We start from the raw sequence: 26,933 nt of genomic DNA, 5'->3' as shown, positions 1-26,933 counted from the left end.
CCTACTTCCTGTCGGGTGGACCTAATGACTGTCATTTTGAAAGTTGTTCAGCTTGATAAGAACAATATATTTACTGAATTTGGTGACTGTAGGTGAAACTGACCCCACCACTTTAGTCAAAAGCGGGCACTACAGAGCCCCCCCTCATTGCCCATGTCTTAGCTTTTGCCTACATGCTTTCAGTGCTTGGGCCCTAAAAAAAAAAAAATAATAATCCTTAGGAAAATAATAGAGCCCTGCGCGCTTTCAGTGCTTGGGACCTAATTATGTAGTAGGCATTAAGGGAACAGCCCTTTCCTGGCTCAGGTCTTATTTGACTGATCGTTATCAGTTTGTAAACGTAAATGGTGACTTCTCTTCTCATGCTAAGGTAAAGTTTGGTGTTCCGCAAGGCTCTGTTTTAGGCCCACTGCTCTTTTCTTTATATATGCTACCTCTGGGCAAAATTATTCGTAAGCATGGTATTAGCTTCCACTGTTACGCTGATGACACACAGTTGTATGTTTCAGCAAAGCCAGATGACAGACACCAGCTTAATAAAGTTGAGGAATGTGTAAAAGACATTAGAAACTGGATGCTTATTAACTTTCTCTTACTTAATTCTGACAAGACAGAAGTACTTGTACTAGGACCACATGCAGCTAGAAGTAAGCTTTCTGATTACATAATAACTCTGGATGACCTTTCTGTTTCATCATGTGCAGCAGTAAAAGACCTTGGTGTGATTATCGACTCTAGTCTTTCTTTTGAAGCTCATGTAGATAATATAACTAGGATTGCTTTCTTTCATCTCAGAAATATTGCTAAAATAAGAAATATATTGTCACTACACGATGCAGAAAAATTAGTTCATGCTTTTGTTACCTCTAGGTTGGATTATTGTAATGCCTTACTGTCTGGATGTTCCAGTAGATGCATAAACAAGCTCCAGTTAGTCCAGAATGCAGCAGCGAGAGTCCTTACTAGAACCAGAAGATATGACCACATCACCCCTATCTTATCCACACTGCATTGGCTCCCAATCAAATTTCGTATTGATTATAAAATACTACTATTGACCTATAAAGCACTAAATGGTCTCGCGCCACAGTACCTGAGCGAACTTTTGGTCTTTTATGATCCGTCACGCCTACTCAGATCAAAAGATGCAGGCTATTTGTTGGTACCTCGAATAATGCGGGCTACAGCTGGGGGTAGAGCTTTCTCATACAAAGCCCCACAGTTATGGAACAGCCTTCCACTTAGTGTTCGGGGCTCAGACACAGTCTCAGTGTTTAAGTCTAGGCTGAAAACATATTTGTTTAGTCAAGCCTTTTGTGAATAGTTTTCTTAGGTACAGGGGCAGGTCTGGAGGGTTTCACAGGCATAGAGTGTTGTGGTGAAATGGGATGTTTGGATGCTGTTGCCCCCCCACTCTCACACGTTCACTCAGGTTTGTCGACGGTGGAGTGGCTGGCTGCCTTATGTCCCAGGGTGCCCTCATGTCTGTGTTAGCTTCTGGCTCTCCCTTTCAGTTATGCTGTCATAGCTAGTCTTGCCGGAGTCCCTGCTTGCACTCTGCATGCAAAGTACATCGTGCTTAACCATTAGAGGACAAAAGCTCACCTAACAATCTCTTCCTTTCTCTCCATCTCTCTCTCTCCCTCACTCTCTGTCGAGCTACACATGCTACTTCTGAGATGCCAGTGATGCCAGTGATCCTGACCCCTTCTGCTCCTCCTCGCTGCCTGACCCATCCTGATGCCCTACTTCTGGTTGGAGTTCTCATCGGTTGAGTTCGCTCGCTGCTGCTGGGGGTGGCCCCATATGGACTGCCTGAAGAACTGTTTGGATTGCTGGGGATGGTGCCACCTGGGGGCTGTGGAGATGGCTTGGGGATCACATATGGGGAGCTGTACTGTAATGGCTTGGGACTGCGATTGCTGTAGTGGCTTTGGGGCTGCAGTTGCCACAAGCAGCTTCGTACTCAGGACTCCATCAGTGGACAGTGGATAGATTTTAACCAGCCGGACCTCTTGCAAATACTGTGATGAATTTATTGGTTGCACAATTGCACTATTTGTCCATATAGTACACAATAGAAGGGATTTATTTATAATTGCACTATCCGTTGCACCCAGATGAGGATGGGTTCCCTTTTGAGCCTGGTTCCTCTCAAGGTTTCTTCCTCATATCATCTCGGGGAGTTTTTCCTTGCCACCGTCGCCACTGGCTTGCTCATTAGGGATAAATTCACAGTGATAAATTTAAATATTTACAATATATTTTTGTGAATCCATTTATTTCTGTAAAGCTGCTTTGTGACAATGTCCATTGTTAAAAGCGCTATACAAATAAAATTGAATTGAATTGAATTGAATTAATTGTCCATATTGGGATTTGAGTCAAGTGAGATCTTGAAAGAATTGACTGTACAGTGTATGTATTTGAATAAAATGCAAGAGCATTATAGTTTGTGCCGTTATATGTGTCAGGTCAATTCCCACAGTCTCAGAGAACCCGATTTCGCAGAACACACCATATGACAAGTATGGCCGCCATGGACTACGATTCCCAACAATGGACTTTGTTACATTCACATTCACCTGACTTTTAATCACACACACCTGAGAACAATCACACTTCACAGTATATAAGGACCTGTTTCATGCACTCATTCGCGAAGTAACACTCTGTGTTTATACTTGACTTGCCAAGCTGCTTGCTCTACATTGTTTATCTGGGTTTTGATCTTGCTCTCTCCCTGGTTTTGCTTTCTGGCACTTTTTTGCTCTGTTTGTATGGTTTGCACATTGCCTGAACTATTGCCTGTTTTTGGATTACGACCGTGCCTACTGATTAGGATTTGTCTGCTTGTGCATTTTACAATAAACTCTCACTGCATTTGCATCCATTTCCACCTACCTTATGTGACAATATGTATGAGAAAAAGAGAAAAAAATGTCATGAGAAAAGGTTCATTAGTCCCTATATAGATTAGAATTTACCATATTCATCTCTGACAAATGAGTGGAGTTTGATAATGAGAGGGACAGCGCACGGTGGAGCCAGATCATATTATTTAAAACGATCTTGTAAAATGGACTCAAGGCTCAGGGAGCCTAAAAATCTAAGTCTTACAGCAATCCAAAAAGTTGTGGTTTATTAAATTTATCACTCTGCATTTACATCAAGATCCACAACCACAAAATGACAGCCGAAATCTTTTTAAGGCGACTTCTTTACTGCCAAATTACGTTAAATTACAGCCATTGATTATTGACCTAAACATGGTGCAATATATCCTGGCACTAACAAGCAGGTCCCTGTATAGAGAGTGAACTGACTTTTCCACTCTTATATTCCAGCTCAGATAACAGGCTCATCTTATCCCATTGGCTGTTTGGAAAACATGTTTGTATCTTGCTCCAGTGACACCTGAGATTAAACTGAAGGCAACCATAGGTAAACAAACCAAAAAAGCTTATTTCAACAGAACAAAAGACAGGGGATAGATGTTCAGGTTGAGCCCACTTTAAGAAGAAATCCAGTGCTGCACAGAGTGAAAATTGTGGATCTTATATCAATCGAACTGAAGAGGTGTTACTGAAAGGCAGACAAGCCTCTAAACAAGCCAATACAATACCATAAAAAAGAATGCAAATAGGTCTGTTACTGTCTGATAAATACATCACAGGGACAATTTGAATAACTGCATGCAATTTATTTATGCTTTATGTTGGTGAACTTCAAGACTATTGGATATACACAATCACCAATCACTTTATTAGGAACACCTGTACCTGTGCTCATTCATGTGATTATCCAATTAGCCACATTAGCACTGTTGGCACATAAGCATTCCTATTAATGTAACCTGTGAGGATGTATACTTGCTCATTCATCAGCAAAGTCATCATAGTTCTTAATTGAATGAATTGTTCAATTTTACAACAAAAAACAGTGTCCACATACCATATGAATATAATTACTGGTACTTACTGGTAATTTTTGGTTAAAGTTTATTTATTATTTTAATTTTCAGGAAATCCCTTTTCAGCTTTGTCATGATTACAAGTGTTTATTTACTCAATGATTATTTCAAGGGTATAGGTTGGAATCCTACCTCTGGATATACATGCTTTAAAATGGGTCATCCAAGCAGAGCCTTGTAATCCTCATTTATGGAATGAAAATATTCAATAACCATAAAGAGTAAATATAAAAAATAAGCAAAAACAATGACTGAGAATGGTGCAGGAGAATGGAGAGAGATCCTGATAATTAATTTCATAGAAAGAGATTAATCCAAATTTCTGAACTAAACAAACAAAACCCTCAACGTAGGTCAGGCTCAGACAAGCAAATCTGGATTACCCATTCACATTCATGTCACATCCACAGCGCATCTCACAAAACACACAGACACCAGTGAGACCTGTCTGTACCTTCTACCAGCTATCAAGAATGGGATCTGTAATCGTCAGCTTGTGACTCTCACTCTGTGTCTGTCTGTTTCTCTGTCTCTCTCTGAATCAGGCATTCACAGGGGAAGGAAGGGTTTGCTATAGTGGCAGTGAGGACAGAAAAATAACTGTTGCTAGAAATAAAAAGCCCTGCTTCCCTCTGGATCCTGTAAATACTGCTGTATTGATGATAACGCCACTTCATTATGAGCCACTCCACACTTCAGTGACACTCTTCCACCAGCAAAGCATCTATATTATGGATACAATTATTTATTTGAGCTTGCAGGTAGAATGGGGATAAATATCAGAAAGGGCACAAAGAAAGAAGCAAGGAGAAATTCTACAGTGGGCAATGGAGAGAAAAACTGTGTTGATGACACAAAAGACTCAACTGACAAACAGGAAAGATATATGCAGAATTCAAGTCATGTAACTTTTGAAATTGTTTTGCTTTTTGCAGCCAGTAGATACCTCAGAAAGCCACAAATTCAGCAATTCAGGAAATATAACTGATGGAGACAGAGAGGAAAGTCATAATGAAAGTTACTAAACTAAAATTGGTTTTGGTATTACAACTCCTGTCATTCATGGAACTCTGCTATGTTCAAGCAAATCAAGAGGGCACTCAAGCTGTGCAACTGTCTACCTTTGATACATAAAAAGGCAAGAGCATCTATTTTAGACCATGATGGCAAGAGGAAAAGATCTAAGTGACTTTGAAAGAGGGTTCATTAATAGGGAACAGATGGTAGGAGCTTCGGTCACAGACGCTACTTAACTGCCCAGTATTTCTATAGGAACAGTGACTACAGTAACATGCATTAGTGTGGACGTGAAGAAAAACGGAAGAGTAACTGTTCTATAGGTAACTGAGAATGTCAATCCAGAATTTGATCAGACTGTGGGAGGCATTTTGCTGGCATGGTTTGTGTCCACTTGTCCCCTTACAGGGAAGGATTGCTGTAAATTAATACAAAGTTATTCTGAATGATCACCTTCATCCTATGATGAAACATTGCTATTCTGATGGGAGTGCACTCTTCCATGATGACAGTGCTCAAATCCACAGGTCACGAGGGCTCATCATGGTTTGATGAGGATAAAAATGATGTAAAGCATTCAAAGCCTTAACCCAATTGAACCCCTATGGTAGATTTTGGACCAACATGTCCACCACTATCAAAACACTAAGTGAGGGAAAATATTTTAGAAAAATTGAACTTGTTTTAGAAAAAAGAAACTTGTAGAATCAATGCCAAGGTGCATGGAAGCTCATGGTGCATGGTGGCTTGACAACTTAATAACACACTTTACTGTATGTGGGTTCTTGCTATAATTTGTCACCTGTCTGTAGGTACAGCAGCAACGTTGGCTGTGCAGTGGCTTATGATGAAAAAAATTAAAAAATAAAAAGGGACAAAAGGCAAACTACATAAGAAAAGGCCAGCCAAGTCAAGACCAGAGAGAGGAGGCTGCAATTGCAGCAGAATGTGGGTGGGCCAATGTGCAAAGACTGACACTGAGACAGATGGCAGTACTTGAGGATTTACAGGTAAGCATTCACCTTTGTTATCAGCTGATTCATTATCCATCATTATTCATTATCCACCATGCCCTGGCATGATCTCATCTCCTCTCCATGGGTTTCATACAGCTGATTCTGCATGTCTGCATTTCATAGTCTTAAAAGGATTTCTTGCAATCTCAGTTATATATGAGGATGATTCTTTTCTTCATATACTGAGGGAGGAAATAGCTAAAACTTTAGCAAACCTTGGGAAATTTAAAGGTTATTTACATCAAGATCAAGATTAGTTGAGATGCTGAGCAATTTTACCCTGCTTGAATCTGATGTATATGATTGCTTTAACAAATTCACATTATAAAATACCAGAGAACCTCTGGGAGGGTCTCAAGGTTTGGAAAGTAGAAGATGTTTCCTTATTGCTCTGGTTGAGTTCAGAGATTAGCCTGCCTTATTGATATATACTTGTCATGACTCAAAGACTGAAAATGTCACAGACAAAAAAGGTATATGTGTGTATTACAAGTAAGGATAACCAAAAATCCGCTATGACTGAACTGTGATTAATTACCACTAATAAAAAACAAATTAATAATGCTACAAAACAACTGGGAATAAAAAATATTTATACTTTTGCTGGAGGACATTTGAGATTTTATTTAAGGGGAAAAACTTGGAGCAAACATGGATAGCTCTAAAGTCTAAGTGAGTGGCCACTCAGGTCACGCAGGTTGATTCGTCTTCACACTCATTTGTGACTTCAAAGTTGCACATTATCTCATGCAGCAGCCTATTTCCCTTACAGCACACACTTTTGCAATTGCCTGATATTTGATCAAGAAAAGTTTACCTCCAATTCCCATTCCCGTTTGCACGGGTGCAAAGATAAGCATGTCACAAGCCATTTGCTAGGAAATGGCATGTAAGCATGATGTTAATTCAGAAAGAGAATTGGACAAACAGCAGCTGGACAAAATAATTCTAAAGCAAAACAGCATACATCTTAACACAAATTTATAACTATCAAATAAGATATGTAATGAAGATGATAAAATTATAGATTCTAAAAATTCACTACACCATTCCCAGAAAGCAAAAAAATGTACAAAGCACACACATACACATGCACAATTTATGTCTAAAAGGTGTCACAGCAACCTCCTTCACCAACTAGGAAGACATCAGCACAACAGTTTTTCTGATCACTTGCAAGTTTCTTCCATCTTTCAGTATGTTTGGATGTGATCTAAGCAGTTTTGTAGAAAACAGTTCCCCTTGGTGAAGATTTAGTTAATGTCCATGCCCTTGCCATGTGAAAAACAGATTCAGCTCAAGTTTCCTTCATGCAATTTTTGTCCATGATCCGCATAAACTACTTTTTGGGTATTGTTTAGGTGGGTAGCATACAACATACTAAAATCAGCAACTGACTAAATATTCCAACTTGTCTTAATAAAAATATAAAAATAAGCATATTAAGAACATGCATTAATAGTGACCCAAAATTGTTAACTCTCTCCAATTAGCAAACAAATTGAGACTTAATTTGTGCACGTTGTGCAGATGTTGACTAGGCATGTTGCAGGCTGGGTCAAGAAATTATCTCTTTAATGTTAGCAGAACTATTACTCTGCAAAAAATTCACGAGTTTATCCAACATGTTAACTGCTCAGGGTAAATTTTAATGCTCACTTTACTGCATATCTAATGTGTGACATCTAATAGTATCAGGATGGTGCTTCTGAAATGACTTTATATACGAGTGTGTTTTTGAAGCCTTTTTGGGTTGAGATGGAAGTCATAATCCTGCAACACTACATATAGCCGAATGGGCAGTGGGTCTGCCTCTTACCCACCCATATTAGAAGATGGACACTACATGCACATTCATGATTCATTACCTAAAGTGCAACTTAAAACAGCACATTGGCTAACTCAAGTACAGTGTTATTAATTAATATGCAAAAATCTAAAGTGTAGTCATATAATTTTTGCAGATTTTACCGTTGACTGACTCAGCTACCACTTGCTAGCTAGGTGACATTATCCATTATTTTAATCAAAGTGTATGTATGTAAGTATAGGTAGCTAATGTATGGTACCAGCTGAAAATATAAACAGCAGTCAACATTTACAACATTTTCAACAGTCATGACCAGTTTTTGAGGGAAAAATATCACTGCTGTCCATGATTTTCATCTAGCTCTACCCATTTGAAGAATTGCTCTTATATCGTCTGCTCATTCTGTCTGTGCAGTTTGTTTAAAAAGAAGTGACTGCCTAAACTTACCAATATATTTTGAGTGTTTGATAAGGTCATACAGTCAATAAATTATTATGCAATTGAGGTAGTGTTAGCTGCCTTGTTTTATTCCATCACTTCATTCACTCATGTTGGTTTGTGAGTTATATCATCAGTACAACAAGCCAACTTAGAAAATAAGCAAAATACAGAAAAAATCCAGACATGATTTGATGTGTTTTTTACTTCAGTAATGGCTTCTTTCTAGCCACCTTCCCATGTACCAAGATATTTTGAGTGTTCGATAAGATCATACAGCCAATAAATTATTATGAAGTTGAGCTAGTGTTAGCTGCCTTGTTTTATTCCATCACTTCGTTCACTCGTTTGCCAGTAACTTCATTGGTGCCAGTGTGAGTTTGAGAATTTCAGAATCTGATCTCCTGGGATTTTCACACACAACAGTCTCTAGAGTTTATAAAGAATGATGAAAAAAACAAAAAACTTCCAGTGAGCAGCAATTATGTGAGTGGAAATTCCTTGCTGATGAAAGAAGTCCGAGAAGAATGGCCATACTGACTTCACCTTATAGGCTGGGTACAGAAATTATCATGGAGAGCAGAAAAGCATCTCAACATACAAAATCTCAAAATCTTGCCAAATTTTGAGGTGGATGGCCTACAACAGCAGAAGTCCACATCGAGTGCCACTCCTGTCAGCCAAAATCAGGAACCTGATACTACAGTGGGCAAAAGCTCAGCAAAACTAGATAGCTGAAATTGAAAAAAACATTGCCCCATCTTTTTCCAAACTGCAATTGTCCAGTTGCAGTGAGCCTGTGCCCAGATTCCTGTTCTTGGTTCTTTAGATGCCAAACCAATGATACCTTGATATTTTAGAACTGTAGACTGTAGTACAACTGTAGTGTGATGTGATACTGGTATACCAAGAAAAATGGGTACACTGTTCAATTTACCACTAATATAATATGATTAGACATAGTTCAGATAATTGAGCATGCTAGGGGATCACAATACCTTGTTGTATGATTAGTTGAGGAGATCTACAATTAGGACATACTGACTATAATCCTCTGTATGTAGTTATGCTATGTTTCCCTATTGAAAAAGAGGATGAGGGCAGTTGTTTTCTCTTAACCATTAACTTTCTGATGAACGGGACTTACCCTGCAATTGACAATGATAATGCAAATAAATCGGATGCATTGACAACCTACAGGCTCCAGAGTCAAAGTTCTCTGCTTTCTCTGCATACGTGGCTTCCATAGATAATCAATAAGGCTTTGTAATGAAGACTTTTGTTCACTGGTAGAAAAGCATTAAGATGATTAGTCACACTGTTTATGTCCTACTGGAAGGTCCAGGTTACAGCTAGTAGTTATTTTTAGAAGGTTGGGAAACTCAGGATGCACTGAAATCTATACAATGGTATAGATTAGGTCAACTAAAGGGTATGCTATTAATATTGAAATAATAATGACAATTCTTTTTACCTGTGTACTGTTTCTATTATTATGATATCAGTATAATAATGATTCTGAATCTAGTTCTGACTACATATATGACTATATATTGACATGTGGCAGCCATATTGTTCAGAAATGTCAACATATTTTTGATAATTATTGGGGGTCACACTCTTCTGAGTAGTTTGACACCAAAATAATGCATATTATGCAATTTACCTATAAAAATCTAAGCGGGAGTTAAAAGGTTCTCCAGAACAAAAAAGCCTCAAGAACCTTTTATCTCCTGCTTAGATTTACCCAAGTAGTAAAAAGAATTTTCACTCTAGGACTTACTATTTTCGAGATATGAGCAAAAACGTAAAACACTTCGCTATAGTGCCACCATTAGGCCGATTGGGCTTATCTCTCCTGCCTGATTAGCAGGAGGAAGTATTACATACTGACCTGTAGGACCTGTGGTTTGGTCTGCATGATCAGTTTTATCAGAGAAAAATAAGAAGCAGAAGAATAATAAGAAAAATCCTAACAAAAACAATAGGGTTCCAAGCACCTACTGCTTGGCCCCATAAAAATCACCAGTTCTTGACAAGGTACGTAGAATAATAGAGAGATCACAGAGAGACCATACATGAGTTAACATAACTGTTAAGATTTGTGATGATATTTCAATGATAATAGTGCGACATGCCTGCTGAAAACTAATTGGTTGAAGGTGGCTAATGATTTTGAAGTAATTCAGTGATTAAAAATCCAGTAACATATTTGCAGATCGATGCAGCATACTAAATTTCAGCACAATTTTGATACCTGAGAAACTGTATCTGACCTTAGCACCACCCCCTATGTATGCCCACAACCCAAACTTTGCATATTACCTCAGAATCTTGTCCCTATGTATAAAGTTTAGGTTTACGTGAATCCATGCAAGCAAACATGAGCTTATTAGGCTCCGCCTCATTAAAATTGATTGACATTGGGGCGGCCACATTGTTTAGAAATGTTTTTGATAATTACTGAGGTTCACACTTTGCTGAGTAGATTGACACCAAAATTGTGAAGATAGGACAAAAATCCCTGAACAAGTTCTCAAAAGTAAGTTTTGCATATTAGTCAAGCCAAGTCAAGTGGCTTTATTGTCATTTCAACCATATACAGCTAGTTAGTACACAGTGAAATGAAACAACATTCCTCCAGGACCATGGTACTACATAAAACAACACAGAACTACAAGCGACTACATATTTTTACATAAAGTGCATGTGCAGACATGTGTAGACATGTGTAGACAGCACAAGACAGTACAATCACTACCAAAACAGGACAACAGGTACAGTAAGATAGAGTGTAGTGCCGACTAGTACACAGTTCTAGTAAGAAAGTGAATCAGATGGGACAGTAGTGCAAAAGAGTAACAATATAAGTTGCTGTAAATGTAAACACAAGGGATAGCAGCCAGGTAGAGAGTATAAAAAATTATATACAGTATTTTATAAATATTGTAGCAGCAAAAATGCAGGTAGTGAATACAAAGATGTGCAAAAATTACAAAGAGAATGGGATGGTGTTCAGTTGAGTGTGTGTGTGTGTTGTTAGTCCACTCTCTGAGTGTTGAGGAGTCTGATGGCTTGGGGGAAGACATTATTGCACAGTCTGGCCGTGAGGGCCTGAATGCTTTGAGACCCTTTGCCAGACAGGAGGAGGGTGAAGAGTTTGTGTGAGCCACAATGCTGGTGGCTTTGCAGATGAGTGTGGTGTAAATGTCTATGATGAAGAGGAGAGAGACCCCAATGATCTTCTCAGCTGTCCTCACTATCTGCTGCAGGGTATTGCAATCCGAGACGGTGCAATTTCCAAACCATATTATGCAAATTAGCAAAAAATCCCATCATGGCAGAAATTAGTGGGTGGGGCCTAGATCAAGGATCTGCAGGGTCCAAGCACACTTTGCAAATAGCACCCCCAGTGGCCAGTTCTTGCCATGTTACATAGTACAACAAAGAAACTATAGATTTATCAAGACCTTAACTTGTCAAGTTTTATGACTAGTGTTGTGTCAAATGCTCACAGAAACCTGATTGGCTAAAGGTGGCCGTATAATTTACTGTTGATTGTAAATCCAGGTGCAGATTGATGCAGCACACAAAATGGACTTTTGGTTCATGCAAAACAGCTATTAAGACTTAACTCTACCCCCTATTGATGATCACACCCTCATCGTTGCAGACATCCTCAGAACCTTGTACTGAACATGTCTTTCAAGTTTGGTTCAAATCCATATGATCGAACATGAATTACATGTAACATGTAACACACATGTAATTTGAGTAAAACAGTTCCACCTTCTTAGAATCGTGTTGGCCATATTGTTTACAAATTAAGATGTTTTTGATGATTGTTGAGGTTCACACTCTCCTGAGTAGTTTGACATCAAACAAGATTGGACATTGCCCTCTAGCAGCACCATTGGGACGTTTGGGTCTATCTCACTTGCCTGAGTAGTGGGAGGGAGTACTACCTATTGACCAAGTTTAATGTGTCTACAACTTACAGTTTGATAATCATAAGAAGAAAGAAAAATCTTTTACAATGGGGTTCCAACCATTACAATGGGGTTCCAACACTATGTGTTTGGACCCCTCATAACTACTGTTGTCAGTGAAAACCCATTGAATGTCATTATGGTATAAATATATTTTATCAAAACAATGTGTAAATATTTTTATTTATGTTACTTTCAAAACTTGTCTGCAAGAATCACATTGGGTAATGAGCCAGTTAAAGACGTAAAGATGACAAAGGATGTCTACAACCATGCTAGCAATATCAAACCAGAGCACAGTACACAGATGACAGCAGGCAAAGTTTAAATATTTTAAATGACCTAAAAATGCATTAACAGCAAGAAATTTAGTCGAGAGGACAGAACTGACTGAATTAATCAGCAATTATTAGCACAAATAGTGATCAGTTGAGTGAGGAGACAATGATGAAGCTTAGAAGTGATACCTCATTTCCCATCATATATTCAATATTCCAGTTCAAGAAATCCTACAGTTTTCAGAGCTATAAATTCACCTGTAAGATTGGAAATTTGAGGTAAAAGAATTTAGTTTTGAAGTACATTCTACTTTTCACTGCTTTTGCATTGCGTACAGTAGCTAGTTTGTTGAACTGATGACTGTTTGCCTGATTTTTATAACAATGCTGGATCAACCCTTGTAGCCTTGACACTTGCCTCCCAAATACTTCTTCCCTCTCAGTAGAACCTGAAAAATGACTATAAAATTGGATTAAAAAAGATAACTGACAGAATGATCTTTAACAGAATTGAAAATTGAAGCTCTGTTACAGCTTGACACAAAATCTAAATAAGCTCTTTTCAGATGTGCTACAGCTTAGTCCCCCACTACACAACATACATGGCTTGCATTTCCTTACAGCCTTATCATCTTAAAGCTTAATGGAAACACTGCAAAGTGTAGATTAATGTTATTTTCTATAAGGGCTATAGCCCAGCATCTTGTGGAATTATGGGATTTTGAATATTTCTAGAAGATTACAGTCATGGGGAAAAAGGAGGTACACCCTGCTTTAATTCTATGTTGTTGTTTTTTTATCAGGGCCTAAATAACAACTCCACACCAAATTCTATAAACAAACAAATAATCTCAGTTGACAACAAAATAACATAACAAATTTCAATATGTAGTCATTTTTTCCAAAGAGTAAACCAACATTCGGAAGCTAGGTGGGGGGGAAAAGTACACTGTATAATTCAGTATCATGTACAACCACCTTTAGCAACAGTAACTTGAAGTAAATGTTTTCTGTAGCAGTTTATCAGTCTCTCATATAATTTTTGAACATTGCTTCAGTTCACTGATGTTTGAGAGCATGTTTTATGCACATATCTCTTAAGAGCCTACCACAGCATCTCAGTGGGTTTGAGGTCTGGAATTGGCCATTCCAACACCTTGATTTTTTTCTCCTTTAGCCAATCAGATGTTAATTTACTGGTGTGCTTGGGATCATTGTCCTGTTGCATGACCCAATTTTGTCCCAGCTTAAGCTGCTGGACAGATGGCCTCACATTTCTCTCAAGTATGTTCTGGTATAAAGTAGAGTTCATCGTTGTCTCAATGACTGCAAATTTACCAGGTCCTGTGGCTGCAAAACTTTTCCAGAACTTTTGTGGTTTGTTCAGATGCAATTTTGCAGTCATTTAGAGAATGCAGTCTTGCTGTCATATTATTTTGGAAGGGGCATTTTCACCCTCCCATGAAAGCCACACTTGTTCAGTCTTTTTCTGATTGTTCTGTCATGAACATAAACATTTAATGTGCTTCCAGCGGCGAGTAGGTTACATTATGTAACTTTTGGGTTTTCTTTATATCTCTCAATATTAAAAGTTCTGACCTTGGACTGAATTTGCTGGGATGTCCACTCCTGGGAAGATGGACAACTGTCTGGCAACAATCCTTCTCACTGTAGAATGGTGAATTTCAAATTGTTTGGAAATGGCCTTATAACCTTTCCCAGATTGATGAGTGGCAAAAATTGCTTCTCTGAGGTCATGGCTGATGCCCTTTCTTCTTGGCATGATGTAGACACACACCTGAGTGTTCCAGAATACCAAACTGCCAAAAGTTCTACTTTTATAGAGGTAGTAACACTTCTTCATGATTAACTAATCTTCTGCATTTCATTAGTAACACCTGGCTGCTAATTACTCTCTTAATGATTGTGGAAGTAGAAGGGGTATCTGCCAACTATTTCTTCATTTAGCATGAATGAATGCAAAACTTAGCACAGCCAACACATTTCTAAATAAATGAACACCTGTGTTGTATTTAAAGGGGAAAATCGATTGGGGATTGGATTGCCCGTTTGCCTTTTATTTTGTATCTAGTGGACTCAGAGGCATTAGACTGCAATGCGGTAAACAGAGTTATATCTACCTCAGGCAATCCTTATACTCATCAATGTTTTAATGAGACAAGCAAGGAGGAGAAACATTAACTGGCAGATTTCTTTTCTTTTCTCTCTCTCTTTCTTAGTGCCAAATCTGTCTCAACTGTATATAGATAGATTGACTTGTATTTGTTATTAATTCTGTCTTTCTCTTTGTTATCACAAACACTATTTTGTAAAAATTCTTTTTTAATTTGCCTTTGAAAAACCCATATATGTAAAAAGCAAAAATCTACATGTTGTCAGAGAATGAGAACTGAGATGGATGCAACTGCAGTTTATTGTTGTTTAATGAAAGCAAAGCAGAAAAGTCCAAAACATAAGGCAGAATCGATATATAAAAAAACAGGCATGGGTCAGGCAATCAACAAACAGAGCAAACTATGCAAAGGCAAACACATGAGTGGAGAAGCAGACAATAATTCTGAAAAACAGAATAAACAACATAGTGAATAAGGCTTGGTAAAGTCAGACGCACAGGACAAACTGACTTTGCAAATTTTATGTGAATGAAAGTCTCTTTTATGTGTGGGTGTGGGTGTGTGTGTGCGTGAGAGAGAGAGAGAGAGATTGTGCCTGATCAGAAGCCCAGTTATTGCGACTGGGTTAGCGGTGGTGGATTCTGGGGTGTGTAGTCTGGAGTGGCAACACTGTTCATCTGGACTGTACCACTCGACAAAGTACTCCAGCCGGCCGTTTCTATGACAGGAGTGATGAATGGTTTTTACCAGGTAAGCGGGCTGGCCCTCTATGTCTAGTGGTGAAGGTGGGTTGGCCGGCAAGACATTAGTGGCCAGTGGCCCCGGGATGACTGGTTTCAACTGGGGCACATGGAAAATGGATGCTATGCGGCTGTGTCGAGGAAGATCCAGTTTGTAGGTGACAAGGTTGATCTGTTTGAGCACCTTGTACAGGCCAATGTACCTGTGATTTAGTTTTTTGCAGGTTTGGGGTTGCCTGAAGTCTTTGGTAGCTAGCCAGACATGATCTCCTGGCTGGTAGCAAGGGTTTTCTCCTCAGTGTCAGGCGGCATGGGCTTTGTGAGTTTGGGTCACTTGTTCGAGTCGTTGGTGGGTGCTTCCCCATACCTGTTCACTCCTAGGGAACAGTCATCCACAGCAGGTGAGTCAGTGGGGTTGGTGTTCCAGGGAAACAGGGGAGGCTAGTACCCAAGTATGCACTGAAATGGAGTACGCCCATGGCACCCCACCCAGGGTAGGAATTGGGCCCAGTCTCCTTGGTTCTCTGCACAGAAGGTTCTCAGAAACCAGCTAATCTCCTGGTTTGCCCGTTCCACTTGGCCATTGGACCAGGGATGATAGCCAGAGGTCAGGCTTACAGTCACTCCTAACTTGTCCATGAAACTAACCCACACCCTGGAGGTGAATTGGGGTCCCTGGTAGCTTACAACATCCTCCGAGATTCAAAGTACTGGAATATGTGGTTAAATAATAGTTCTGTGGTTTTGAAGGCAGTGGTCAGACTGGGTAATTCGACAGGGCATAGGGACTTGGAGAACCAGTCAACAATGTCCAGGATAGTAGTGTGACCTTGGGATTCTGGCAGGTCAAAGATAAAGTCGACAGCGATGTGGGACCAGGGCCATTGTGGTGTGGGCAATGTTAGAAGCTTGCTGGCTGGGAGAGCTCTGGGCACCTTAGCTTGTGCACATGAGGTGCAAGAGGAAACAGCCTTGTGTACATCAGCTTGCATATTGGGCCACAAGTATCTATTCTGCAACAGGTGATAGTTGCACCTGGTACCTGGGTGACCTGTGGCTATGGAGGTATGAGCCCATGTGACTAGCCTGGTTTGGAGGTTGGCCAGCATGACGGTTCTGGGGACAAGAAAGGAGAATCAGGTGTTGTAGCATGCGGGGAATGGCTTGGTCGACCTCCCAGTCCATGGCACCCACGAGGCAAGATAGAGGTAGGATGGGCTCCTCACTGCTCACTCATGCCTCAGCAGCATGTATATGGGAGAGTGCACCTGCTTTGGTGTTCTTGGAGCCGAGTCGATAGGACAGGGTAAAATGGAACCTGGCAAAGAAGAGGGACCAGAGCACTTGACGGGGGTTCAGGCATTTAGCAGTTCGGAGGTACTCCAGTTTCTTGTGGTCAATGAAAATGACAAAAGTGTAATCGGCTCCCTCCAGCCAGTGGCACCACTCCTCTAGTGCTAGTTTTACTACAAGTAGTTCTCGGTTCCCAAAGTCATAATTTTTTTTCTGACCAGGGTAGCTTCTTTGAGAAAAAAGGCTACTGGGGTTCTTCCCCAAACCATTGAGAGAGAACAGCTCCAACCCCCATTTTGGATGCATCCACCTTAACAACAAAGGATTTCGAAGGGTTGGGATGCTTGAGGATAGGCGCAGTGGTAAAAGCTGTTTTAAGCTTCTGGAGGGCCTTCTCCATTGCTGGGTTCCAGGCCAGTTGCTTAGCTCCCTTTTTGAGCAGTGACATCAGTGGGTGTGCTATAGAGCTGAACCCCCTAATGAAGTGCCAGTAAAAATTGGCGAAGCCTAAAAACCTTTGCAGATTCTTCACAGTCTTGGGTGTTGGCCAGTCTGTTACTGTGGTCACATTAGCTTGGTCCATGGTGACACCATCTGGACTAATAATGTACCCAAGGAATGAAATGGTGTGACGGTAGAACTCACATTTCTCCCCTTTACTGTGGAGAAGGTGTTGCAGAAGATCATTGAGTTTCCAGAGAGGGGGAGTAGAACAGGATGTCCTCAATGCATGCAATAACATATTTTCCCAACATGTCTCTTCTTAGTTTACGAAATATTGGAAGACAGTGGGGGTGCTAGAGAGCCCATAAGGCATTACCAGGTATTTGTAGTGGCCTGTGGTGGTACTGAGAGCCATCTTCCACTCATCCCCTTCCTGGATACACACCAGGTTATAGGCACTGAGGAGGTCCAGCTTAGTGAAAACATGGTCAGCCCTGAGCTGTTCTAGAGCCACCAGGACTAGTGGCAAGGGGTATCTGTATTTCACAGTGGCTTGGTTGAACCCTCTGTATTCCAATGCAGACTGAGTACACCTCCATTCTTTCCCACAAAAAAGAAGCCGGCTGATGCAGGTGACAAGGAAGGCCCTGTTGTAGTGCCTCTTGGATGTACTCCTCCATAGTGCCCTGTTCTGCTAGAGAAAGGGGGTAAATTCTGCTGCAGGAAGGAGTGGTTCCAGGAAGCAACTCTATGGCACAGTCAAAGGGACGGTGAGGAGACAGAGCGTCCAGGTGCAGAGGGAGATGGTGAATCCTCCAATGGGCCCTCCATCAATGGCATGTATCCGGTGAAGCTTGGGAAGCTGTTCTCCTACCTCCTTCCCCTCAGGTAAGTGATCAAACACATGGTGGAACAGTGTTGAACAATCAAATTATGATGTAGGCGAGCCCCCTTGCTCACCAGCCATGGTTGCCTACTTCAGTGCTTTGCCAGTGAGAAGATTCATGAAGCGTGAGCTCTTATGTAATGCCTCTTATGTAATCACTCACAGAGCGATGCGTCTCTGGGGATTGTGTCCACGGCATCGGGGGCATAGGTGCATGTAGAGTGAGGCGGCGAAGGTGAGAGCTTGGTTTACCTTCATCTCAAAGTCAGCAAGATGCTGCAGTTGCTCTCCCGTCAGCTGTCCATGAGCTGTAATGGCATGTCGCTAATCTGGCTCTCCTGCTGCATCCATAGGTAAGCGAAGTAATCTGTCAGGGAATGAGAGCTGAGACAGATGCAACTGTAGTTCAGTGTGGTTTAACAGGAGCAAAGCAGAAAAGTCCAAAACATAGGGCAGAATCGACATAAAAAAACAGGCGTGGGTAAGGTGATCAACAAACAGAGCAAACTAGGCAAAGGCAAATATGCCAGTGGAGAAACAAGCAACAATTCAGAAAACCAAAATAATCAATACAGGCTTGGTAAATTCAGATGCACAGGACAAACTGAACGTTTACTTCGCAAACTTTCTGTGAATGAAAGTCTTTTTTCTGTGTGTGTGTGCGTGTGAAAGATTGGGAACCAGTGTGTGCGATCAGAAGTCTGGTGGCTGGGAGCAGGTTAGCGGCGGTGGATTCTGGGGTGCGTAGTCTGGGGCAGCCAAGCTTGTAGGCTGTGGTGTGTTCTGGGAATAGCCTATACATTGTTTCCTTTTTAAATTCGCACCACAGAAATCAATGTGTAACCAACCAAAAATAAGGCCAGGTTTCAGCATTACAGCATTACAGAAAGGGCAGAAGTACGGAGGGCCGAAAAAGGCAGAAAAGCTGTAGGACGGTACATTATTTACCTTCCAAAAACCCCACCTGGCTTGAGGCAGCTAGCATGCCTCTTTCTATTCTATCACCAATTATCTCAGCCTGTCTCTGACTCTGAGTGCAATGATAGAAAGATGCCTTTTGGCTGTTAGTTATCAGGCATTCTTAAATTTCCCAGTAAGATGAATACTGCTCTAGTGCTGAGTAAAAATAAGATATCAAAGTGCCCAGCATTGCATTATTAAGCCCTTACTTCTTCATGACTTAGTAAACCATGAATCTATGAATACAATTTTTTGGCCACACTTTTCTTAGTGGATTGTATTTAATATGAAAGCTGTATGCTGAGCATTAAGGCTGTGTTCCCTACAGATATGCTAAATAGAGGTTAAGCTTATTTGCAACTGATTCAACAACATTAACTTTTGAACAGGATGATTGGTGTAAATTGTTATTATTTTCTTCAGAAGCTACATAAGATATTTACATGTTTCCCAGATGACAAAATGAGAACAATTTACACCGATTATCTTGTTCCCATGTTTACATCCCCCCGGCTCTTAATGTAGTGTGTTGCCTTCTTGAGAATCAATGAATGTTTGCACCTTTTGTAATAGTTGTGTGCGAGTCCCTCAGTTGTCTTAAATGTGAAAAGATGGATCTCAAAATTAGATATCCACTGTTGGAAAGGGGTCAATTATGCAGAAGATGCTGGAAAAGTAATTAATGTGCAGTACCTGGAGGATTTCTCTATAGAACAGTGGGCAGTCTAACTACTCAGGACAAGGGATTCATGAATAACTATCACAAAACATAAAAACAACAAACAGTATTGAGATTCAAGCGTATGTAAACTTCTGAACTGGTTCATTTGTATAAATTCATTTATTTATATTATTTCATCTTGTGGACTATATCTGTTATGTGAAATAGCTTATTCAGGGCAGTACTAAATATAAAACAAAATGGCACTTTTATGATCCCTCTTTTTTTTTTAATTATTAACATTTTGCAGATTCTGCAAGGCATATATAAACTTATGACCCCAACTGTATATACATGTACATACACATTCACATGTGTAAATACATAGTGCAAATACAGTGTTTGTGGTGCTATAAGACCCATTATGATCAGGTATATAAAGGTATAAACTGAGAGAAGGAGGACCTGTTTAGAAGTCTTTTAGCTTGTGGATAGAAGCTATTCATGAGTCTCAAGGATTTGGTTCAAATGCTGCACAGTCCTTTCTCTGAGGGGAGCAAGTTGAACAGAGTGGAGTCTGCCCACATGTTTCAATCCTTTCTTGTACATTGTTCCATGTAGATGTTATTAACATTAAGGGAGGCTGGTGCCTGTGACTCACTGGGCAGTCTTCACCTCCCTCTGGAGTGTTTTCCTTTCTGATTCAGGACAGTTCCACAGGTGTTCCACAGGTGCTCCAATCAGGTATACAGGTTGGTGTGTAGATTGTGTCCTCCTAAAGTCCATTACTATCTCTTTTGTTTAACTGACATTTAAGACAAGGTTATTATCCTTGCACCAGTTCTCAAGTTGTTGCACCTCATCCCTTGATGAGTCCCACAATTGTGATGTGATCCACAAATGATGACTTAAATGAATCACGATACACATACAAATAGTAGGCAGAGAATTGATTTTTTTTTTTTTGTTTGATTGTTTTTTAAGAAAACTTACCAGAAAGCTTCAGATGTGTGTACCTCAGGATCCCACAGGATGAAACAAAAAAGATTGTGCTGTTTTTTTTTCTCAGTTTGTTTGCGGGAAACAAGTTAACAGTGGTGCACATTTCTGACTTGCTGTATCTGCAACACGCAGACATTACACGGGGAAACCCTGTTCGCCAAATTCATTACAAATAGGAGGCAAACATACCTTTTTTTCATCAGTGGTTCACATGCGCATGACCTAAACACTGCCTTACTGAGCTCTAAAATAAAACCATATTTTTACCATATTTCTGTACAAACAAAAGAAATTGCTTTCATATATTGAGCAACCATATACTGTAGATCACACAGAAAAAAAATAAAATAAAATAATCATATATATTAAATTATGTTCATTGTACATGCTTTCATTGTTCTTAAATTACTGTTCTCCATTGTATTAAAAGAGAATAGTGCCAACAGTAAAGTTTGGTGTAGGAAGGATAATGGTCTGGGTCTGTTCTTCAGGGTTTGGGCTAGGCCCTTTATTCCAGTAAAGGTAGTTAATGCTACATCATACAGAGCCATTTTAGACAATTGTATGTTTGTGGCAACAGTTTGGGGAAGGCCCTTCCTGTTCCAACATGACTGTGCCCCTGATTAATATGCACAAGTCATGGCTTTCAATTCCTAATTTGATTTTTCAATTTCATATGCAAATATGAGGCACTCAATTTTAATATATTTGAATATTGGTCATTCTGTGCTGGTTCATTTTACAGGACAAAACACAACCTGGTTCCCACATCAAAGTCCGACACTTTTCAGCTCCCTCTGATGGATGTTACATCTTTAACTTTATAAATTAAAGACGTAATGTCCATCAGGGGAAGCTGTCCACACTATTTAATCAGATAACATTTTTTTCTCTTATTTAATTTAAATCAAGCAGCAGCAACAATCACTGATATAATTTTGTTGTTCAGACATAGCTAATGTGACTGAACTAGTGGAATAAGGCTCAAAATAAGATTCCTAGCTCATTATGGCCTAGGCAAGATTCCAAGCATGCTAGCTAGTTGGACTTGTGACAAACAACCTCTCAGGAATAGAGCTGAGGAGTAATCAGAAGCAGCTGAGAAGTGATTTAAAACATGTGACTGACATTTTGTCATAAAATACTTGAAATAATCTTAGAAATGTTAGCAACACTGTTCTGTCCTAAGCACCTAATACTGAATAATGATAAAATCTCAATTAATAAGTTCTCAGGTTATTTCATGAGACAAATCCATATTGGCTATCTGGCAATATAACATCAGCTAGAAATGACAAACTTTTAAGCATTACATGATCCAAATGTGGCAGTGGGGGAATGGTCAAGTGTCAGCTGCGGATGGAGAGGAGGCGGGTGATGATTCTCATCTGTGTCTTATTACTTCCAGCCTACTTATGTGTGTTTCCTTTTGCTTTCAGGGACTGCCCTGAGCCACAGAGAGAGAAAGAGAGAGAGAGACAGTCTCATAACTGGCGGAGCTTTGGCAAAAAAGCAGAGTTTTGGAAAGTGCGCTGAAAAGTGCTGTGAAAAAAATAAAAGTGAGCCAGGAGCTCTCCTGAAATTCGTACACACGGGTTTCTACAGTAAGGGATATAACACAACTGGGTAGGCTGTCATAGGAAAATAATCAACAACGGGGTGGTGTGATGTAGACCAACACAAAGCAGAGGGCCATTATCACTCTAAAGTTAATTATTTTCATATTTCATAGTCATATTATTTACACCTGCCTCACAACCATTTGTTCCTCAATCTGTTGCCACAAAGTTGAAAGCATACTATTGCTAGGATGCCTTTATATAAATGTCAGGCCTTCTTGCCCAACATCAGCGCCTGACCTCACTAATGCTCGTGTGGCTGAATGGGCAAATAGCCTCATTCCAAAATCTAGTGGAAAGCTGTCTCAGAGAAGTGGAGGTTATTATAACAGCAAAGGTGGGACTAAATATGCAGTGGGATAGTCAACAAGCACATATGGTTGTGATGGGCAGGTGTCCACAAACCTTTGGCCATATTGTGTAAGATGTTTAAATGTTTAATTCCTTTTATATGACAACAATTTGCCAAAAAATACAATTTTTATTAATTAAAGGATACCATACATTTCATTCATTTATAATATGTAAGTTATTGCTGTTATTACTTATATATTACCTTGTAACAGGTATTACAAGCTATATAAGCCATTCCCTCACCAGCCCAACTTTTTTTTCTCTCTCCTGAAGATTAAAATTAATCTTGCCATGTCACTGAGAAACTGCAAAACAGCTTTATCACTGACCTTTAAAGACTCCTTCCAGAAATGGTAAATAAATGTCTGCATACAGAAAATTTCCAAATGTCAACATCTATACATGCATTTAAACCATTTATGTGGAACGTCCACCACACAAGTCCCTCTTGTGAGTTTTGCATTACAACTGGCACTACTCTCATACAACAGAAAATTAATCAGCACCTTCTGACCAAACAGAATTGAGTATTCAACGTTGCTAGACAGTGCATCAACAGTGATATAAAGATGTAAAATAATGTATATAAGATATATAAAAATATTTGCCCCCTACTGGGCAAATAATTCACACATCTCCAGAATAACATTGGTACAGAGATAAAACAGACAGAACAACTAAAGTTTTTTTGAGCGTCATGGGTGAGAGAGCTGAGCAGCACAGAGCTGTGTGTGTTTATGTGTGCACGGTACGATAAAAGCACTGAAAAGCGAGAGTGATAATAAAGAGCCCTTTGAGTTGTTCCAAGCCTGCTTCCCAACTTTTCATTCCTGACCCAACCCAGGCAAAGTGTCACATTATGAAAAACTGCAAATTCTTAAAGCTGTGTGTGTCTACTTTCATATTCAATGCTGAACATGGGCACCCCCAAAACAGTTGGAAATTCCATTTTTCAGCCTCTGGCAAAAAGAGTTAAGAAAAGCCTGCTGGGTGGCTCCCTCATAAAGCTGGAACCCAAATAAGGGTGTCAAGATTGTGCAAAACTTCATCAGGAATTCCGCTGAGAATTTAAATATATAAAAAGTTTTGCTTTGTTTAACAATTTTCTTGGTTCCTGCATTGTTTTATATGTACATTTATATATTCAATGTCTTGCACTATTATTCTAAAATAGTATAAAATAATAAAAATTACAACAATCATTATATGAGTAGGTGAGAGAGAAATAATTGTAATTCTAACTCTGACAGACCCTGAGGCCAATGGACATTTCTAAAGAGGGCCACTATTTCAACACCAGGTAACATTCACATAGTGTGCATTAGTGTGGAATCTGCTGCTACATGAGCACTAGGTATGCAACAATGTTTGGGTAATAAATTAATAGCCAGAGAAAATGTTTACATTTGTTAGAGATTAAAAGTACAGAAATATCTCACAATGTTGACATTGTGGGGGCATATACTGTATAAATAACATCTTCATTAGTATGTCTGCTGTAGCCTGGTGTTTGAAACTCACTTATAGTCCAATTTTAGTCAGTACCAGTTCCCCTCCACTAGCTAGTTCTCCCCTATTACATGACACCTACCAATCGGGGAGGGTGAGGCTAAAACTTGCTTCCTCCAAAACATATTAAGCCACACATCATGTGAATCCTATACCTAAACCAATCTGTAGTTAAGAGAAGGATTCTTAATTGGACATAGATATTATGAAGAAAGCCCTTAATTATTGTATTTCAGCCCCAGACATATTTCTCTGCCATTTGACAATACATTGAATATACACAATGTGGCAGTGAAGCATGACAGAATCCAAGTGTCCATTTTTCCCCCCACCCTCAAGTAAATATCAGATCCAGACAAAGACCAGCAACACACCTCATGCACTGTGTCATTCTTAAAAGGAGTTGATTTTGATTTTAATGGTGTGCCCATGGCATGGGGAATATTAGAGCGATGATGGACAGTTTTGCACCTTCCTCTCCCTGACCTGTGCTTTGCAAAATGTCACAATACCTGATCTAATGCCTGATGCCTGATTTTGTAGATGACATATTTTGTGAGCAACAAAGGTTAGAGGTTTGGGGACCGTGTCTTTATTGATATCTGCAGCAAACATGAAGAATATGATTTAAAATGAGCCATCATCTGTTTTCTAACAAGCACATGCTACTACTTACAGCATGAGTCCATTATGTTTTATGGACTGGTGGTGTGGAAAAAGACAAAGAAACTAGAGCTGAAAGGATGGAATGGGAGTTGAGGGTGGGGTTCATTGGTTACAACCATGACAGGTGACAGGAGGATACAGCAGATAACCAGAGTTAGAACTTCTCTAACAAACATCTCTGTGGACTCCACATTGTACTCTCTGACTCCATCACAGTGTGCCTTTCTCTCGTCTTAAGTGCTGTCATACAGATTAATTGGTGAATAATGATTACACTGCAACTCAATTACGAATGACATTTTGATGTCAGAAAATTAATAGCTTTCACACACTCAAGCCAGAGCTAAGTACATCTTTATTCAAATGCGTTTTTTTTTTTTTTTAATGTGACAGTTCTTAATTTTGAGATGATGGAGATATTCAGACAAACTTTTGAGAAGCACAAACACATGCGCACCTTTCTTTGTAAAAAAACATTCCAACTCATAGATCATTTATATATAACCAAAGGTTCCCTGTCATCATTCCACAAAGGCCAGCTTCCTCATGTTCAGTAGATTAGTACACAAGCCTATTTCTAGCACTTTCTGTCCTACATTATCTTAATTCTTTTTAATTTAATTCAAAAATACTCCTTTTATAATTAATTCATAAAACACAATACAGCTCCACATTATTAGCAAATACTGCATCATGTTGAGCCGCAAGGATGGTTTACTAATGTCTAATGAAAGCATGCAATATTTTTAATAACTGTGCCAATTTGCACACAGAGATAAAATACTGCAGATGGATAGACACCAATGTTTATCACTGACAACAAACACACAATAAATAGTTACACCAGAATGATATAGTTCATTAAATGAACATTTAAAAGGTTATTTGGATTAAACCATAAAATATAAGGCAGGTACTGAAATACTATCCAGAATTTTTTTTACATTTTGGGGAAAAACACCTTCAAATTATCAAAACAAAAAGAAGTGGTGAACAAAATAAGATCTAAAGGTATTTGTTAACAGTCAGCAGAAGCACTCAAGCACAGAGAGGCTGTAATTCACTTCTTTTCACAGTTTTCCCTGCATCCAGGTCATCTACTGTATGAAGTGAGCTTTATATCATTTGTCTTACACTTATAGCATGTCACAAAAATATCCTTTCAAACTGCCACAACCCATCTCCCAAGGGCACTCTAAGTTGTTTAACATATCTGGATGTAAATATCAGGAAGTGAAAAGCAGAAATTTTGATCTTTCATCTCATTTTCATCTTTTGTTCTCAAACACAGATGTCTTCAGTGTATAGCAAAAACAAAAGAATTGAAACTTGCCGTTCCAATAATTTTTGGAGGTGACTGTATGTCCAGTGCATTGATTTTCTTGCTCAATCACTCACTCTATTTCTCACGCTCTCACTCACTCACAAATAACAAAAAATCCATCAGTAATTCATTCAGTAATCTCTTTATCTTAGTCAGGGTCATAGTGGTTCAGGAGCCTATCCCAGCAACAGTCTATTGCAGGGCACCATGCACACGTGCACACATGCATGTGCGCGCATTCACACATTCAATCAGACCTAAGTTGAATTTAAACTCCAGAAAGACACAGCTCTGGGGTCCATGGTTAAATCCTGAGATTGGGTTACTATCTGTGTGGAGTTTCACATGTCCTCCCCATGTTCGTGTGGGTTTCCACCGGGTTTTCCAGTTTGGGGTGGTGACTTTCATGGCTCCTTTGACTGCAGCTGCTCACATAATAATAATAATAATAATAATAATAATAATAACAACTTAGTAGTTATTGGGTTTGTATGAAAGAAGTATTCTTCTTAAACCACATCGATTTGCCAACAGTTACATATTTTATTTTATTAATGAATGACACTGTGCTTTTTATGGAATGTCTGTGAGGCTCGAGTCTTCAGGACACAGGAGCTTGTGCTTTGATAACAGGAAGCTGGCTATTTTTATCTCATTAACTTCAAGAGACAAAAAAGGAGATCCTGGTTAGGGAGCAACTGTATATACTTTAGCTACTATAATCAATAACAAGCACTAACCTCCTTGTCAGGAAACATACTGACTTTAACACTCACGACTCCTATAAATGTTAAATAAACATCTGCTTACAAAAAAATT

At 39.4% G+C, this 26,933-nt stretch overlaps 1 protein-coding gene across 7 annotated transcripts in view; it reads right to left on the bottom strand.

Moving 5' to 3' along the window:
• The window catches only part of diaph2 (diaphanous-related formin 2), a 424,876-nt gene that overhangs the window by 124,092 nt on the left and 273,851 nt on the right, over positions 1-26,933 (bottom strand). The window lies entirely within an intron of this gene.

Source organism: Pangasianodon hypophthalmus, chromosome 7, assembly GCF_027358585.1.
Source record: "Pangasianodon hypophthalmus isolate fPanHyp1 chromosome 7, fPanHyp1.pri, whole genome shotgun sequence".
Lineage (NCBI taxonomy): Eukaryota > Metazoa > Chordata > Actinopteri > Siluriformes > Pangasiidae > Pangasianodon > Pangasianodon hypophthalmus.
Note: the sequence above shows the minus strand (reverse complement) of the source record. Positions and strands in the feature narration are given on the sequence as shown.